At 39.1% G+C, this 13,000-nt stretch overlaps 1 long non-coding RNA gene across 1 annotated transcript; it reads left to right on the forward strand.

The window, feature by feature from the left end:
• The first annotated feature begins 1,907 nt into the window (after window positions 1-1,907).
• On the forward strand, window positions 1,908-12,630 carry LOC134425840 (uncharacterized). The gene is made up of 3 exons (XR_010029777.1): window positions 1,908-3,928; window positions 11,449-11,629; window positions 12,483-12,630. It is a non-coding gene; the product is annotated as an uncharacterized LOC134425840 (long non-coding RNA).
• Window positions 12,631-13,000: the final 370 nt, after the last annotated feature.

Genomic DNA, 13,000 nt, shown 5'->3' on the forward strand with positions numbered 1-13,000 from the left:
CAGCAGCCCCACATCCATTTTATGTTGGAGCCCTGGCCCTGCTCCAGCAGCTCCACATCCATTTTATGTTGGTGCCCTGGCCCTGCTCCAGCAGCCCCACATCCATTTTATGTTGGAGCTCTGGACTTGCTCCAGCAGCTCCAAATCCATTTTTTGTTGGAGCTCTGGACTTGCTCCAGCAGCCCCACATCCATTTTTTGTTGGAGCTCTGGACTTGCTCCAGCAGCCCCACATCCATTTTATGTTGGTACCCTGGCCCTGCTCCAGCAGCCCCACATCCTTTCTGTGCTGGATCTCTCGGAGCTGGAGGCTGCCCTGCCTGAGCTGTGACCTCACTGCTGGGTCATGGTGAGCTCCTCACCAATGGACACCCCCAAGTCCTTCTGCCCTCACACCCTGAGACTTTCCAGTTTGAGTTCATTCAAGGATAACTATCGCAAATTCTGATACTTAGGCAAACTTTGGTACATATTTCTCAAAATAATAGATTTTTGTACCGCATGCAAGGAAAAAAACTACAGAGGTATTTAAATGGCCATCAATATTTTGTTCTTAATACCCTTTTAAAATCAAATGTAACATGCTACCTAACTTCTGACTGCTCAAAATATAGCAGAATTATTTGTAAGCTGAATGACAGATAGCTGGAATTGAATTGACTTCCATAACCAGAGCTCTCCTCCCCTGGTAGGTGTATATGAAAATGGAGTGCACTTACCAATGTCAGGCTCTGCTTTCTTCCACAACTACACACTTTTTTCTGGAAGTAAAATCAATACAATAAATCAATGCCTTTCCAAAGTACACACTTGCAACAGCAAGGCGTTATCATCTTCAAGTTGCGGTGCAATGATTTGAAAGTATTCCTAAAGTTTCATTTTAGAATTAAAATATGAGTTTTTTACTGCTATATTTTTTAGAACTCAGGGTCTATGTATATAAGCCTTGCTCCAGCTCATCAAACCTCAGAGGTCTGATAATGTTGGAGTACAGTCACCACAACAATAACAACAATTTTCCATTTCAACTTTCCTCCAGCAAAGTTCCTTACCTTTTAGTCTGGAAACACAGTGTAAAATTTCATTCCTCAGTTCTTAATTTAGGACTGAAAATTTTACTTTTTCTCTCATTCAGTCTCTAATTAACACACTCATTCCATGATGACAGACTTTGAATATTTTTAGTTATTCCTGCTACAAGCTTCTAGGCACTACAGCTGTGTAGAGCATATATTTCCTCATTAAGGCAGTGGTGATACAACTAACATTTAAACGTGTGAATATGTAATTCAGGAGTACAGGGATTAGTTATCTGGCTGAAAACTCATGAATACATATGAAAACAGTGATTACCTAAAAAGATCCTTTGCAGGTTTCTAATGTAAATGTGTACATTCACAAATTACTTGGAATGATATGAAATAGAGCTGGTTCCCTTGAGAGGCAAAGTTCCTGTTCCATAAATTGTTTCAGGACTGTGTTTATTATCACTTTTTTTTAGAAGAGTGGATGATTCTCTATCACAACTTGATAAACATTCATTATAGCTGCATCTATTACTCCAGCAAAAATGTATCCAATATTTCTACATGACATTTCTATTACAGGAGCTTACTGTGTCAAACAAAAAAAAAAAAACAAACCCTTGTTTTACAAAGCAGGTAAACAAATTTTCCAGAGTCTAAATTCCTTATCTTTTAACATGTATAAAATACCTTCCATAGAATACTCCTGCTAACTGTAATTAAAATTTAACTTACAAAATATGTAACCATATGCATAAATGATTATTCAGATTGCATGTTGTGAGTGAGTTATGATGGGGAAATATGAGACCTGACTGAAACACCGAGCCTGAGCTAGAGAGGAGTTGTAAGGAAAAAAACCTGGAACAGAATTCAAGGTGAACCCAACCTAATAACAAGAGATATCCAGAAAGGTTGGATGGCATTTTGGGGGTTAAGTAAGGAGAACAGGTGGAGTATCAATCCCAAAGTGAGATAAGGAAGCAGTCAGAGGTTCATTTATCTCCATGTGAGGAACAAACCTGTGGAGGAGCAGGCAGAGAGCTCCAATTTACAGGGGGAGGTGTTGTGTACGAGCAGCTCATCAGCTCTGGGAGCCAAAGAACCACGGGCCATGGCAAAAGGGATGAGCAGGAGGTGGTTTTGGGGTCTGGGAAGGTGCAGCCACCTCAGCTTTGCTCCTGTGGCTCCATGGGAAGTCACCAAGTGCAGGAGCTCACAGAGAACAAAACGCAACCATGAACAAAAGCACCCCTGCCAAAATACTTAACAGCAGCATTGCCCTAAATGGAACACAAATATATTAAACTCATCAACTTTCATTTATTTTGTGCTCTTCACTGCAAAATTGGCAGCAATTTTGGTTGCATAAATGCAACAATACTTGGTAAGAAAATGGGACTTATATAACATTTCTGCTCTCATAATAATGTAACAGGATATCTGAGGTTGGGAGAATTTTCAACTGTTTAAATTACATATAAATTACCTATTTCCAAACATTTGACAGGAATACACCCTCGAAATGTTTTTGCAGCCAACATCTCAATAACAATTTGAGGTAAAATTGCAGTTGAATGAAATTCTCTCACTGCTTTAAGTGAAAAGAAGAAATTGGACAGAAGTGGTGCTCAGACTCTCAGCCAAAGCCTTCTGCAGGGATATTCATGGGATTACACTTGCATTGAGTCCCCCCAGAGCCTCTGCTTTGTTTGTGACAGCAACCAAAATACTCCCAGAAAGGATTAGAAGTGCTTTTCAAGGTTAGTGCAGAAATTGGAGTTTGTCAGAAGATGGTGCTGTTAGGCTGTTTTTATAAAAGAAAATTACTTTTATTTACAAAAATAAGTTTAATCTGTGTGGAGACCCCAAACTGTTGATTTGTTTGAAACATGAACATTTTAATAAATAAGTGATTTTGCATTTGTCAAGACAGAGCTTTGACCTTGAACTACTTCACTAAGTGTGCACTGATGCACTCGGGAAATCTTTTCTCACTGGGATTGAGTTTTGTTTCTGACAAATTAAATAAAATTCGGGTTCAGAATTATTCTAGCCAAATATGGGATAACATGCATGGCTTCAGAAATCACTTTTTTTTCCAGTTATTGGGTATATCATAGATAGGCTTAATAATTTCCCATTGGCAATGAACTGACTGCATGGGCTGCAAGGCCAAGGTCAGACAGTCCCATTAAACACACAAAGAGCTGAGCATTGTTGAGGGCATCCAGGGGAAAGCAACTCAGGAAAAATTCCAATACCACACCCATACAAACATCAAAAAATGTTCTTATAAGTAATCTACATTTTCTGTTGAAAATGCAATCTTACTGTATCTCCAGCAATTCTCAAGAGATATTCTATGTGAATACTTCTGAAAAAACCTATTATGACCTCCAACCATTTTTTTCTTTATTATATTTCTGATATTTAATTTTTAGTATTTTTCATAGCAGGTTTCAATAAAGGGGAAACTTGATCAGCTGCTGTGGGGTGGATATTTCCAGCTTTTTCTTCTAACCAACCACTTGAAATATATTTCCAGTTTCCTGGCTGATTTAAAGCTTTGTCTTTAAGACCAGATTGGAGAGAAGATCTGCTTAAGAGACTCTTGTCTTGGAGAGTGGGAAGCGGGCACTTGGGGAAGGAAGCCTAAGAACAAAGCAAATAATTCTGGTTCTTTCCATGGCTCCCTGCAGCCTGCAGTTTCCAGGCTAATCTGAACACTTGACTCACTTGTTCTCTGGGCTCAGCTGCTTGGGAAGCTGTGCAGTATTGGAAAAGAAATAAAATCAGAACGAAGAGTTACAGAACCAAGCACTGTCTTCTTTCCTTCCTGTTGGAATAAGAGGCTCTGAAAAGTCAGATTTAAGATGCTACAAAATGCTGGCAAGCAACAAGGTAGGGTATGTTATCTTAAGGTGATGTCTCACTCAAAAATTGTGGTTTGTTTTTTTAAGATTTTCTGATCTCACTGCAACCTGATCTTCCCAACAATTAAAGCATAGACAACAAACCCACACCCCCCCAGAAAAAAGAATTCGATCAATAGCACTTTAAAGTAGGGGTTTTTGTGAACATCTGGGGCTTTGAAACACCTTTAATTTTTGAAAAAATAAAAGTTCAAGCAAGCTGAACAGTAAGAAGACCTGGCAGAACAAGAAGAATGTGAGGGACCATTGCCCAGGGCACCTACACTTCCATCAGGACAGGAATTGTGACCTGACAAGGAAAGAACAATCAAAGATTTGCTCAGAGGTTTTGCCCTAAAACTTTGTCCTTGACATCACCTTATATTTCTGGTTGGAGAACATCCTCTCCCACCCTGTCCTGCCCTCCATAAAATGGCATTTGCCACTTGCTCATTGAGATTCTGAGCTGGTTCCTCTGGTCACTCACCTGCAGAGGGCCTGGGAAGCTGGCACTGGCCTCGGCTGCTCCTTGGGCACTGCTGTGAAGAGCACAATTAATAACATCTATAACATCTCCAGGGCTTTCCTTCACTTGGAAATCACAACCTTCAGAAGTCACTTAGTGGTGTTTTCTAATTGAATGTAATTTCAAGTGAACCCAGATCCCAGGAGACATGGCCACATTAACACAGCACCTCCAATGCTCAGTCACTGACCAAGTGTTGATTTCCCTTCCCAAGGCACTGCAAGCCAGGAATTGTGGCAGTGTAAAATCAGGCTTTTGTTTCTGCTTCTGTCATTTGTTCATCACATATTATTGAGGGAAATAATGTGTGTTTTCCAGGGCTTCTTCACTTGTTCTACAGGAAATAATAACTGTGACCTGCTTGGGAGGACACAACTCAAACGTGGGAAAAATGCTGAGATAAGAGATGTTAAAGGAGCTCAAGTATTTATTAAGAGGAATTGAACAAATGCCATTTTTCAGAATTACTGAAGTTTCTTACTTGGCATACAATTGGCAGAATGATAGAAACAATGTTTTCTATAAATTTGGTCTTTAGTCACACGACACTTTATCCATATTCGTTCTTTGAAACACTTTTCCCATCAACATAATAGATGGAGCTCAGAGATTTTTCATGGTGAGAAATCATTTTTCAGCTTCATTTTGAAGAGTAACTTTAGAGGCCTGTCCTCTTTGTATTAACAGATATAAATAGCAATATCAAAAAGAATATAAAAAATTCAGTTTTTGCAGGCTTTGCACTCTGCCTGCTGTGCAAGCCATGTTCTTGACCTACTGAAAGCTAATGACAGAGTTAGGACTTTATACTCCAGCAATCATGCAGGTGATCTGTCAGACTGAAAGGATGAGCTCTCATATTAAATAAGAAAGTGGGGAGGGAAATAAAAGTCTGCTAACACATCCAGCTGGTTAAATTAACTTTGGCCAAGTCCAAAAATGAAAGGGAACTCATGCTAAAACCAGTGGCCCAGAGCACAGGGAATTTAAGTAACTCAGAAGAGGCCAAGGCTCTCTGCACTTAATGAAAAAGCCACTGACCTTGAAGACTGATCCCAGGGACCTGATTTTGAAAAAATCAGAACCTGATTTTTTCTGGAGAAACAGAAACATTGTGGGGCAAATAACCTATTTCTTCTATAAGAGGACTCTGAATGATGCTGTAGCTGAACATAGCAATTTACACATACTTGCATGTTATATTTTCTAAATTTCAAACATCTGTATAGTTATCTTAGTTAGAATCTAGTACAATTTGCTTTCCCTTAATGCAGAAAGAGGATTCATTCATTTAGCTTAAAGCTCCCTGTGTTTGAGCCCACACCTGATTTTACAAAGGCTAGCTCTGTATCATGAAAATTCAGCGCAGTAACTCAGTTCTGTGAGGTTTTCACATTATTAAGATACTCCATCTGCCATTAGGGGAGAAAAATCATTCTCATCTATAAACAGGCTTTCTCTTACTGCTGCTTATTTCCTTTCTTCTAAGCATTTGGATAAGCAAGGACAGCAGAGAATGAAGTTCAGAGACATAAACCAGAATTGCACTTTCTTTCTGTGATTTTTTTCTCTAACGACCACTGGCAGCAAGGTTGGAGGCAGGATGGGTCCCTTTCCCCTTGCCTTGCTGTCAATTGTTCACACCAGAAAAACAATTTCCCAGAAAAATGTGCAGGATAAACAAACAAACAGAATATTACCACCTTCATACTTTGTTTCCCTAATTTTGATCAGTGGCTGACACCTATGCCAAGTACAAAATGATCAGACAGAGCATGGGGTGATTATAATGTTATAGAAGTTTCTGGGCGTTACTCCCACCCTTCCATTCTCCATCTCATCCACTCATTAAAACCACACAGCCAAACATCTTCCTGCAGCACTTGGGCCACTGGGGGGTACGTGATGGTTCTGATGAGAATTAATTGCAGCTGAAGCCATGAACACAGGCTTGGATTGACTTTCCTTATCTCAGAGCACAGCTCCTTGAGCACGTTAATTACAAGGCTGATCTTCCCGAGCTCGGGAGGCACAACGAGGAGTTGTTCCTTCACCAGTAGAGCCCTTGCTCAGTGTCCATTTAGGGATGAACCACTGACTGCTAATTACCCTGACAGGCAAAGCCAGCTCTGCTCCAGAGAGGTCACATCCCCAAACACGAGCCCACGTTCTGCTTCAGTCGCGCACGAGAAATGATTTCGGAAATATGAAGGCAACCAAATGCAAGAGTGGCAAAGATTAGCAAACACAGCAATTAATAACTGCATTACACTGCAATGACAATAAATCCTTCCACAGAATACAGAACCAATTACAAGCCACACAAATCATTAGCAGACTATTGAGATTTGTGAGGAAAACTGAGAATCTATAAGAAAAAGCAAGCGATGTGCCAAGCAACCTACAAAGCACATTCCCAAATGTTCTTCAGAGGGTTTGGGAACACTGACTTTGACAAAAAACCAATCACAAATCTTGGAGCTCCTGGCAGATGTCATCCCTTGGAATCCCAGTTGTTTATGTGCAACCAACTGGCTTGAATGCTGTTTCATGGCTATGCAATAGAAATATAAAAATGTTTAAAACTCACCTTGAGGAAAAACAACAAAGCCCATGTCTCATAAAGCAAGGTAATAGCACAGAATATCACTGCAAAAATGGGATAGAATAGTGATAGAAGCATAAGTATGAAAACATCACACAAAAATTTGTAATTTTTTTTGCTAGTCTGCATAGCTATTCTGCTGCTTGATTATTGTCTTCAAAAAAGTTGTTGTAGCAAATCCCTGAGATGCAAGGAAAGAATGTGACAAAACAGCAGACCTTCTCAGCCAAAAAAAACCCTCTAAGAAATGAAAACTAATTTTTTTCCACATTTTCCATCAAGACAACCTGGGTTATACACAGAGTTGAGGGGTCTTTACTGACCAGCTGTTTACCCTTTAAAACGTCCAATGGAAGACGTTGCATTTACCAAGACCCCATGCTTCACTTTACTTTGATGAAGAAGGAAAATCCAAAATCCAAACCAAAAGGGTTATAACTGTTTAAGGTATAAGGTAGATCAGCTAAATATGTCAGCTGTGATCATAAAAAATGCAATTAATTTATTTTTCAAATATGTTTCTAGAGATTTCTGACGTGGAAGACAGAGTGTTTTCATTGAGGATGGGTGACCTGCAGGTGAGCTGGTCCTGCCAGACCATGGTTGGGGTGATAATGGGCTCAGCATCCCAGTGATGAACAAACATCCATCACCTACCTGGTTGTTGTCTCTCTAAAGAGATGTCCACCCTCAAAGCATTTTCTTCCTAAATTACACAAAAAAATAATGAACTAAAGAGGAATTTCTGATTTTCAGTCAGGTTCAAACCACACCAACAGCTGAGTGAGAGCTGCCCTGTGCCCCCAAAGGGTGAATCCCCACCTGTTTGATTTCCAGCAGAGCAAACCTTGGTTCTGTGTGTGGTCCTGCAGGAGGGGAAGCTGGGCCAGATGTCCACATCCACTCAGGAACTTTCTTTTCCCAAGTTTTATGTGCTCTAACACGGGAAATGCAGCAAACCAAGGCACAGAGGCCGACTGAGTATTTACCACAGAGAACAAACGCCCAGAGTTCAGTGGGCAAAGCAAGAGCTTTCCACTCTGGGAAAGGAGTGTTTGATCAGAGGTTCCCTACAGAAGCACAGAGCTCTAAAAGGGAGGAGAACATTCTTTTCAAAGCCATTCCTGATTAACTGCAGCTGTGAGACAAATTGTTAAAACTTGGGATAGGGGCAGGACTAGATCTTTCTCAGCTACTGATTACCAAAACTCTGCATATCTAGAAAGGAAAAGGAAAAAATGATTAATTTTTTTGGTTAATATCTTCTATGTGCAGGCCAGCTTTTGAAATAATAATAAAAAAGCATAAATAATATATTAGCAACTAATCTAAAAGCACTGACATGCCATTTAATAAAAAAATTATTACTAAAAAAAATCTCTCACCTGAGGAATTACTACATTCAGGTTCATTTAAGCCTTTTACTCCCATATATAATATCAGGAAAAGACAAAGGATTTTAAAGAAAAAAGCACTAAAGTGACTCATGGTTTGATTAATAGCAAGGGACCTGCTAATTAGTAAGGTATAAAGAAAATATTATCGTCAGAAAAAAAGCAACATCTTTATTGAGATAATTTGTTGATTAAAAAGACATAGATCAAGCGATAATTTAAAACAAGTTTTTAAACTTTTAAACTTGGCAAGGATGAGGAATTTAGTAAAATGTGAGACCTCTTCCTTCAGGCTGTAAATCAACATTTTCTTAGATATTTCCAATATCTGCCCTAGTCTTTAGCATTGCTTCCATCAAAGTCTCCTCTGAGATGTGCCAGGGAACATTTACTGTGCTGAGAATCAAGGGCTGAGATTAAACCATGGACATTTGGTGTTTGCACTCCTTGGCTCATTCTAACTCATTCCCATTCTGCACGAGCCCAATCTTGGATTTTTCCATTGGAAAACAAATTTCCAGATCTCAAGGAATGTATCCCTCGAAATCAGCTTTTGAAAGCCAGCTTGAAAACAATTTTGGCTTCTTAGTTTTACTTCCCAAACTCCCCCATTACTGGCTTTTCATTGAGCAGCCTTTATCTGTCCTAAAAATTCCTGCTGAGATGGACAGCAGCAAGGTAGCCAAGCCTGGAGATCAGAGAGGGTTAAATCAGCTGGCCACAGGGATTTAAAATAAATTAAAAAATGACAGAATCCATTCTTTTTTAACAATTCAGAAACCATTGCTAGAACACCTCAACAGCAAACAAGCTCACTGCTAATTTCCTTAATCCCTTGGATCCCTGCAGGTTCAGCTTTGTCAGTCCTTGGGAGCTGCTCTGTCCCCATTCCAGGTGTGATTCCTCACTGCTGTCTGATGTAGGACAAGGCAATATTGAAATACTTGTCCACTATCATATATAAGATGTCTGGAGAAGAAATCACACAGCAATTTCACTGTTGAAATTACTTGATTACTGCCCTGAGAAGTTTGAGGTAAAATTCAAATAAATAAGGAGCACAGGAGGTAGAACAGGAGAAGATGTTTCTGCACTGAATCTGTAGCTGGTTAAGCAAAAGGATGAGGTTCTGCAGAAGGTCTATAAATAGATTACAACAATTATTATTGCTTAAATATGGCCTTTAGCTGCTTCTACCTGCCAAAAATACCATTTCTTTTAACTCATTTCTGTATCACTGTGTACTCCTTCCTTAGAAAAATATCTCCCAATAATAGGGAGACCTTTTCACAGATCCTGCAAAGTTAATTGAGGCAAGGAAAGTACCAGAGGTAATTGAAGCAAAGAAAGTTCAGCACCAAGGTGAAGTCATCTCCACTTAGGGTTCATATTTAGTAGGCATTCAACCTAACAACACTGCTAAAGGGAATAAAATTTGGTGTGTCAGGTTTAATGATACAGACAGTGGAGAAAGGGGATTAAAATGCAGCACAGGTGCATGGTCTGAGGGAGTTTATGAGCCCTGGGTTTTATTACTCATATTCACCCACAGGATCAGATGCTGTGGATTATAATGCAATGTTCAGGTGGTCAGAGCAAGGTTGGGGCACCCTGTGTAAACCTTGCACTGTAAAAGCATTCAGTCTCCACAGGACAAGTCTTGATACACATTGTTTCAAAGTTTTTATGAGAAACAACCTTTTACATTGAGCAAAATATAAAAACCCCAAAGCTTCTCATTGTCTTTACAGGCTGCTCTGTCTTTTTTCTTCTAATTCTTTAGATTTGTCTGAATATCTACATCTACTCACTCTGTACCCATTTAAAATCCATAAATTCTTCCTGTTCTTATTCCCAAAGTTCTCTTTCCTCTCTGCTTCCACTGTGACATAATTGGTCTTCCCATCTTTCCCCTCTCCATGTTACAAATTAGTTTTTATTAACAGGTTTGTTTTGTATAGATCTCTACCCACTTTTTGCAACCCAAATGTCTGTACTTTAGGCTTTACATACTGCTTTTAATTAAAGAACAATTAATCTGGGCCATCTTGAAATTGCTGTTTTCAGAGTCTATTAAAAGTCCTTAGCTTATTCTAGTTTTAATATCTTTAGCTATTTGATTAAATAGTAAAGAAAGAAATGTCTGTTCTCATTTACTGAAATGATAGAGTGCAGATTACCAAAAGCAAAGAATGCCAAATTTCATCTTCATTATTTTAAAATGTTTAGGAATCTTCTGCGTTTTCTCTGTAACAAAGGTATAATCCACTTGCATTGAAAATGTTGGTATTTTGCACCAGAGTAAACAACATAAACTCAGCATCTCAATGTAAGAAATGACTAAATAACTACATCATAGTATATAAACCAGATTAACCATCATAGATTAATGAGCAAAATCTGAATAAAAGATCAAGAAAAACCAAACTGGAGGACACAGGGCTTTTAACTGCTCTGAATAGAGGAAAAAGCATTAAGCACACACGTAAGGGAAAACACTCTGAGGTTGGTATCTACACTACTCATGCCCAGTTTGCATTAACCTTTGAAAGAATGAAGCATTTAGGTGCTGCACTGAAGCCTAACTGCTCCATAAAATTATTAGAAGCATGTCTGTACTGTGATTATTAATTATTTACTATATTGCTTCTGATCAGCATGGTGTCACAAATTTTATTTGTGATCAAGAAAATTAGAGTACAAGTAATATTTAGATATAGACTTAGGGTGAATCAAAAGTGAAAAAGCACTAATTAATTAATAATTAAATAATAAGCATCCACTGATGATTAAAACATCAGTTTTCAACTTGCAGCAAAGAAACAGGGCAGAGCTGCTTGGTAAAACCCAAATACGCAACTGGGGCACTTTTCCTCATTTTCATGTTTGTCCTACTTATGAAGATGCACCAAACTTCAATTTATTCAATTGAATTCAACACTTCCCTCTTCATTTCTCTGTTCTGCCATCTGCACAAAGCTCAGAAGGAAAACCAGCTGCTGTTTCTCCTCTCCAAGGCACATTCCATGACTCAGCTTCTCCAAGTGCCACCTGTGTGATTCCAAGCCATGACAGAGCAGCATTTACCCACCACACCAATTCCTCATTGTTACAGCATTTTGTTCAGCTCAGAGCAGGATCGCTCAGCTCCACTCCCTCTCACAGGTGAAGTGGTTTTACTTTCTAGTAAAATACAGTATCTTGTTTTAACTGTTACCTTTTACAATGAAAACAGTCCTTATTAAAAAAAAAAATCCACTACCAAAGGCCTTAAGGCCGCTGAAATAAAATAAAAGTAGCTTGTCTGAAATAATAACAAAAATTAAATACTGAAATGATGACATTTCTGTTTAGAAACCAGCTTGACTAGGCTGGCAAAGACATCAAGGAATGGCAGGACAAAACACATGGACTCCAAAACCAAACTGGGAAGGAGAAGAGAAAAAGAGAAGAGGGAGAGGAGAGGGAGAGGGAGAGGGAGAGGGAGAGGGAGAGAAGAGAAGAGAAGAGAAGAGAAGAGAAGAGAAGAGAAGAGAAGAGAAGAGAAGAGAAGAGAAGAGAAGAGAAGAGAAGAGAAGAGAAGAGAAGAGAAGAGAAGAGAAGAGAAGAGAAGAGAAGAGAAGAGAAGAGAAGAGAAGAGAAGAGAAGAGAAGAGAAGAGAAGAGAAGAGAAGAGAAGAGAAGAGAAGAGAAGAGAAGAGAAGAGAAGAGAAGAGAAGAGAAGAGAAGAGAAGAGAAGAGAAGATAACAACCCTCAATGTTTTTTGGTGTTGTTTTTATGTAAAAGAAGTAATTACACAAAAGTCCTTTTCCCCTTCAGTAAGCTCTGCACCAGGCAGAGCCTGCCTTGCTTTTAATAAGTTCTTTTCTGGCTTTGATCAAAGGAAAGAAAAACTGACAGAGCAAATTGGCAGAGAGCTGGCAGAATTATTGATAAGATGAACAGTTTCTTTAAGACAGCACAGTGTGGTTCCGTCATTTTATAGATTTCTGCACATAAATAATTACTGTTTTCACAGAACCACAGAATTGTTAGGGCTGAAGGTGACACAGGAAGGTGCCCAGGGTGTTTGGGATGTCTCCAGAGAAGCAGCTCTTCCAGGGCTCTGCCTCCTCCATGGTAAGAACTTCTTCCTTGTTTTGAGGTGGAACTTGTTGTGTTTTATTTTCTGGCCATTTTTCCTTTTCCAGTCCCTGGGCACAACCCTCTGGGAGATATTTGTAGGGATTGATGAAATCACCTCTCACTCTTGTCCAGACTAACAGCCCCAGCTCCCACCAAAGGGTGACCCTGAGCCACCAGCACATAGAAAGTACATCTATCAGAAGAGGGGGAGTTCTAAAAACATCTAAATTAGGATATTAAAATTATTCAGATAAGAGTGGAAATGCCTTTCACATCCTTTGCTACATTCTTTTCTTCTCAATTGTAATAAATTTAATAATAGGGAGAACAAAGAATGACAGAATCTTCCATGTTTCATTATCACATCAAATGTTTTACCATAGCCACTGGCAAGATCATTTTATGGAGAAC

Source organism: Melospiza melodia, chromosome 16 (genome assembly GCF_035770615.1).
Source record: "Melospiza melodia melodia isolate bMelMel2 chromosome 16, bMelMel2.pri, whole genome shotgun sequence".
Taxonomy (NCBI): domain Eukaryota; kingdom Metazoa; phylum Chordata; class Aves; order Passeriformes; family Passerellidae; genus Melospiza; species Melospiza melodia.